We start from the raw sequence: 7500 nt of genomic DNA, 5'->3' as shown, positions 1-7500 counted from the left end.
TGATTGATGAAACACAAACACTGTAGAAAAAAAGTCAGAAAAGCTGGTCAACATGGATGAGCCGATACACCATGCAAGGCTATATTCCCTTCAGCATAGCCACTTCAACTGAAGGGAGGACAGTAAGGATTGTTTTGAGAAGAAAAAGAATCAGATAGTGAAAAGACAACCTCTTGATAAACCACCAGGCTTCCATGGCTCATCTATTAGGCGTGCCCTACACACCATTTCAAAAATATCAAAAGGAAGAGAGAGAGAGAAAAAAAGGATAGAATAGCGTGCCCGAGTGTACCCTCAAGCAAGAGAACTCTAACCAAGGACAGTGGACCAACCATGGTACAGAGACTATGGCAAAACAGAAGACTAGAGAACAACGGGATAATTTTGGAGTGTCCTTCTCCTAGAAGACCTGTTTACCATAGCTAAAGAGTCTCTTCTACCCATAGCCTACTCAGAAGAAAGTACACTGAACAATTACAGTATAGTAATCAACTCCTTGGGTGAAAAAATGTTTGGCAATCTCATTGTTGTGAGGAGTATGAGGACAGACGAGAAACTGTAAAGAAAAGGCTAGATTATTCGGTGCATGTGTAGGCAATGGAAAAATAAGCCGTAACCAGAGAGAGGGATCCAATGCATTACTGTCTGGCTAGTCAAAGGATCCAATAATTCTCTAGAGGTAGTATTTCAACGGGCGGCCTTCAAGAAATATTATGCTGTCCAGAAGTGCACCTATCTATATAAATATTTCTAGGCTGAGGTAGAGGCACTTTCGGTTTCATAAAACCATGACTCCCTTCTTTGAAAACAGTAATTATATAACCCTAACCCCTTATATGTAACTTGCATAGAAAATAATCTCTTCCTTTGTTGTATAAAAATGAGGCTCTTGATCACTTGCACGAAACACGAAATGTAAAATTTTCAAGATTATCTTGTAAGAAATGTTAATCGTAACATCACAAACAATGGAATAATTTTGTATTTGTTTATCCAATAGTATAACAAATGTGCCTGACGAAAGTCGTTTATATACATGGGTACCTCTATTTCAACAATCGAAAAATATGAATGAAGTCCTTATTTATCGTCTGACCACTTGCTTCGTTTATATATATATATATATATATATATATATATATATATATATATATATATATATATATATATATATATATATATATATATATATATATATATATATATATATATATATATATATATATAATTCAAACTATGTATTTGTTCCTATACGCAATACAAATCTTTGACCTTAAATAGGAGCATAACTTTGATCAACCAGCCGTTAAACAGAGCTGGGTAGCGGAGGATTCCCCAGCCACTAGATAGGTAGCACTAGCCACCCCTTGACGTTGGCCGCCATAGGATAAAGTACAGACATACTTTCTGGCGCTTAGCTGAACTTTTAATCCGTTTTGCTTCTTTCTAGACATGGCGGCTGTGTTCTGCCAATCTCGGTAAAGACCGTGGTCGGTAAATTAGGAAGCCAGAAGTTCAACTTCATGTATTATTGTATGTGACGTCTGAAATGGAACGTTATTGTTCGCGGGAATCCCCCCGCCCTGTGTGAAAGGAATGGCCTCCTCTGCTGACCTAATATAAGAAGCGGAAGAGGTTAAGAAGAATTATATTATATATATATATATATATATATATATATATATATATATATATATATATATATATATATATATATATATATATATATATATATATATATATATATGTTTTTGTGTATGTTTGATTGTGTGTGTTTTTGTATATTTGGGTGTGTCTCTGTGTGTCTGTGATTGTTTGTGCCGTTCATTCACACAATGGGATTATTTTTCCCATTGCCTATCTTACTTCATCCATCCAAGTCTCCAATTATCATTATCCTTGACACTAACATTTTTAAATAACCTAATATGGTTGCAAAGACATTGCAAATTAGAAATATCATCAAAATACGCGGACTTTTTTCCGGTTATCTGACCTGAAGACCACTGTGTTCCACGATGGAGGATAAGACTTGCAAAATATCCTATATGATGAGAGAGAAATCCATTCTGGTCTGTCTTACATTTAAGTGTTTGATCGTTGAAACTTGAATTGAAGTCCTCATTAATCTCGTATCCCATTCCAAATGTAAATCCCCACGCTATAACGATTATAATTAACTTGAATACACCCACCCCCTTCCCCCTTCCAAAAAAAAAAAACCTTTCTTTGTAATATTCGTTGAAGTCTATTAAAATCACTTTCGAATCAAGATGTACGAATTGCATTGGCAACATCATTATATCCACTCTACTGAACTCTGGTAAAGGTCATTCAAGACTAAAATGTTTTTATAAGATTGGGTAATTTACATATTTTGATAATAACTGAGTTCTTGTTGAAATATATATCAAACTTTTAATTACACTGATTCAAAAATGGCATTTCGCTTTTTTATTGTTCCTTTTATATTGTTATAACGCATTTCGGTTGTTACTAAAAAGATTAGAAAATTCATATCGTCACTAAATACTACGTAAAGCATTCCCTTAATTCTTAATGTGAGTACGCAATTGGATAGTAAAGTTTGGTTTCAAGTGGCACTTATCATAACGCGTTAAATGTGAAAAATGTATAAGCTGATAACTGTGAGTTTTCCTTAGATATATTTGCTCTTCAAACGAAATCATATGCAGCCCATTCCTTATCCTCTCAGTTTCCGTTTTGTATTCTATTTTTAATGAATGATGCCAGTTATGGACATTCTTAATCCATTTATATGAGGATGTATGGCTTCCTTCTGTTAGTAGCTTTAATCTCTTCACATTGCAAAGTATAAAACTTTTCATCGTTAATGTAAAAGTCTCTCGTGTAATATTTGTGTATTACACATTCTACAAAGGGACTGTAATGTAATTTTTCTTACCGCGCTTTCCTTTTATTCATTTAATTATTGGAAAACTACTTAACGTTTTTCTTTGAATGATATTCGTAAGAGTCATCAAATTCAAAGATTTTTTCATCCAGAATATTCTATAATGTTTTGCTTATATTGCTACTCTAATTGCAGAACCTAGAGTAAACCATTTGTGCGTAGAATTAGAAGCCTGTTTTTGAATAAATAGGATGTTACAAGATTCAGTTTTAGAAAATAGATAATTGTCTGAATTTTTTTTAAAAAGATGGTATTAAATATATCTCAAATGAGAAGACACATTTTTTTCTCAATTGCAAGGAATGTAAAACGATCAGGAATGTATTTGTATAAATTTGCAATAACCTATTCTCCCCACGTAGGAATCGTTAAAAGACTATCTAGAATTGGAATTCGTTGAAGCTAAAATATGATGAAGCTCTTTTCCAGCTTTCTCTCTCTCTCTCTCTCTCTCTCTCTCTCTCTCTCTCTCTCTCCTCTCTCTCTCTCTCTCTCTCTCCTCTCTCTCTCTCTCTAAATCATAATATTTCCAATATACTCCATCAGAGGAAAAAGTGAAATAAAGTTAGGATATCTGGGATTATTGGGTTTAACTGTTGATGTTACTTTGGGTTTTTGATAAACGTTTAAATGGATGAATCAGTGAAGGGGAATACTTTGGATATATTAAAATTACTTTGCATTAATATTTTTTTTTCAAAATATAGAGAAACTCGTTAGAAAGAATGCACATATGGACTCGTTCTTTAATTGGCCAAAACATTAATACTGAAAACATCATAAAATATCACATTTGCATTCCATTTAAAGTTTAATACAAGGATATTTTCCCATCATCTTCAGACATCTGAAGATTCAAACTCTAATGTGGCGAAAATGTTTTCCCTAACTACTTTAACAACCAAAGCTCAACTTTCCTTCAAGCCATAACATAGCTCTTAGGTCGTCCGATAAGGGTACAGAAGACCATAGTTCAATAAATAAGAATATTATGAGGTATGAAAAAAGACGGATTGTAAAGAGATACGTATCAGAAAATTAAACAGTAGTTATGCCGAAAACATGAGAAGTAATCATACTTTAAGAATGTAAAATAATCTATCTAATCGCTAAAAATAACATCATATATATATATGTATATATATATATATATATATATATATATATATATATATATATATATATATATATATATACTGTATATATATATATATATATATATATATATATATATATATATAGAGAGAGAGAAAGAGAGAGAGAGAGAGAGAGAGAGAGAGAGAGAGAGAGAGAGAGAGAGAGAGAGAGAGAGAGAGAGAGAGAGAGAGAGAGAGAGAGAGTAAAATGATGTAAGATTAATAGAAAATTCGATTTCCAGCTGATGAACATATGCTACTTATGTGGCTCTTCAAATGCAATTCACTTCTCTAAATGAAAACTTAGACAAGAATCCGCTTGTGTTTCAATTTTATATTCAAAATCAAGTATAGTAGGAATATTTTTGTATAATTACTCGAACAAGATTATCTTTTTTATCTATTTTTCTAACAGCTCTTTACAACTTTTATTTTTTATTTCTTATTCCTACAAATTATGTGAACACATTTACCGGAATAAAACTTGAGCATTTGAATCAATAACTATGAATTAGGATCCTTAATTGATATACCAATTTGAATAATCAGCAATGCTTAACACTCATATTCAGCATACATATTCATATTAAAGGTGTTCTAACGTTATTAGTAAAAGAATTAACAGCAATATTCAAGAGGAATCGAGCAACTGATGATACAAGCATAAAGGTTGACACACTTGTCCTCTAAGTGATACTAATCAATTCTGCTGAATGACCAATTGGAAATCCTTCTTTGTCTCTTGTAAGGCAGGTGGTATAAGTACACAGACACACAGACACACATATACATATTTATGTTTATATATATATATATATATATATATATATATATATATATATATATATATATATATATATATATATATATATATATATATGTATATATATATATAGTTCCTTATAGATATGTAAATTTCATTAAGTATTTCCAGTAAGTGCAATGATAATGTTAGTGGAGTTCTATCAAATGAATTTCCAGTGAACAGTGGAGTACTGCAAGGTAATGTGTTGTCACCTTCCCTGTTTATTCTCCTCATGGATTTTGTAATGCATAGAACAGTTGGAGATGGTGGGGAAGGATTCGGATGGATTGGTAATAGGAAGTTACCGGACCTAAGGTATGCTGATGAAGCTGTACTTATTAGCAGATCACCAAATAATATATGAAATATCACACGAGGTTGGGCTCAAGATGAATAGAAGGAAGACAAGTGATGAGAACGGAATATGCAATGGAAGATGAAATATGATTGGAAGGAGAAACGATTAAGGAGGTAAATATTTTAAATATTTAGGAACTATGATCTCTAATACAGGGCTTCTAGAAGTGGAGTAATATGAAACATTGAAAAAAAGCAAATCAGATAATGGCTATGGTAAATCAAATTTAGAAAACTAATCGCCTGAGATTACAGACAAAAATCAGGCTATATATCAGTTTAGTGAGCTCAGTGTTACTATATGGACATGAGTCGTGGTAAGACAGTGAAACAATATCCAACAAATTTTGTAGATATGAGAACAGGGCCCTTACAAGAATATTGTGAGTTAAATGGCAGGACGGGATTAAAAATGAAACTCTAATAGAGATTACTTGAACGCCATTTGTGGATGAGATTAGTTCACCAAACGGTCAGTTGGGCTCCAGAAGGCACTAGAAGAATTGGAAGACCCAGGCCTACCTGGCTGAGAGCTCTGAAGAGCTAAGTAGGAGATGATGAATGGAAGATTATTGAATTGAAAGCTGAAGATAGAGATGACTATTGGAGATTGTTTCATCGGTATACCATGACTCATGTCTATAGAGCAACACCGATCTCGCTAAACTGATATAAAGTCTGATTTTTATATGTAATTTCAGGCGATCTGATTTCTAAATTTTTCTTAACATAGCAATTATCTGATTTGCTTTTTTCAATCTCTCACTGAACTCTAATTCTATAGACCTTTTATTGGAGATGATAGGACCTAAATAGTTAGATAATTTTACCTCATTAATCCTTTCTCCTTCAAATTATATTCATCTTCCATTGCATACTCCGTTCTCATCATCGTTTGCTAGGGCAGCATCATCAGAATAATCTAGGTCTGCTAAATTCTCATTACTAATCCACTCCAATCCTTCTACACCATCTCTGACTGTTTTATGCATTAGAAAATCTACGAGGAGGATAAACAAAATAGGTGAAAACACATTTCCTTTGAGTACTCTGCTGTTCACTGGAAATTCATTTGATAAGACTCCATTAACATTACCTTTTCACTTGCTATGATCATATAAGACTCAATCAAATTTACATATTTATGAGGAATTCTATAATAACGCATGACCCCCACAAAATTTGCCGGTGCACACTATCAAAAGCCTTTTCATAGTCCACAAATGCTATCAAAAAAGGATTTGTTTATTCTACTCGTTGCTGTAAAACATTCCCCAAGACGAAGCAAAAACGAAAACCTGGTCCGTGCAACTTCTACATTTTCTGAATCGTCCTTGTTCATCTCTCAGCTTTTCATCAATTCTTTTTTCTACAATCTATGTAGAATAAGCATTCTATATATTTACATAACAACTGACATAAGGATTATGCCTCTGCACTTATTGCAATCAGTCAGGTCTCCATTTTTTGCTATTTTCACCAACACTACCAACTCCCCTTCATCAAGTTTTGCCTCTTCATGCAATATTCTAAAAACTAATCGTGTAAATATTCTGGGAGTCATTTTCGGCTAGTATCATCTTGGCATTTATGCAATGGTATCCCGTCGCTTTCCATCTCAATAGTGTTTTGAGGACAGCTTTGACTTCAAACACACAGAATTCATTCTTAGGCCCATCAAGGTCTTCATCATCTTCAGGTATATAAATCGAATTATTCCTTCGTATGTCACTAAATGTTTTCTTTGTTTCATCTTCATTTGCTCTAACAGAGCCATCTCTCTTTTTGATGGGTATACTTTAATAATGCTTTTGACCGTGTTAATCATAAGGCCCTTGTTTTCAGACTCAAACAGTTGGGAGTTGGTGGGTCGTTTCTGAGCATTATATTTTAAGTAATAGATCTCAAAGAGTTGTTGTTGATGGGCACCATAGTGAGTATAGGAATGTGATATCCTATGTTCCAAAGGGTAGTGTTCTTGGCCCATTACTTTTCATATTATATACACATGACATATGGTTTGGCCTAAAAAACAAGCTTGTTGCATATGGAGATGATACTACTCTCTTTACATCAATTCCTTCCCCTGGATGTAGGTCTGTGGTTGGTGAATCCCTTAATAGAAATCTAGCTGAAATTAGTGCATGGTGCCAATTATGGGGTATGAAGTTGAATCCTAACAAAACTCAAAGAATTATTGTAAATAGGTCAAGGACGGTGGCTCCTCAACATCCGGATTTCAGTATTGATAATGTTTCTTTAAATTT

The sequence above is a fragment of the Palaemon carinicauda genome, chromosome 5 (assembly GCF_036898095.1).
Source record: "Palaemon carinicauda isolate YSFRI2023 chromosome 5, ASM3689809v2, whole genome shotgun sequence".
NCBI classification, from domain to species: domain Eukaryota; kingdom Metazoa; phylum Arthropoda; class Malacostraca; order Decapoda; family Palaemonidae; genus Palaemon; species Palaemon carinicauda.
Note: the sequence above shows the minus strand (reverse complement) of the source record.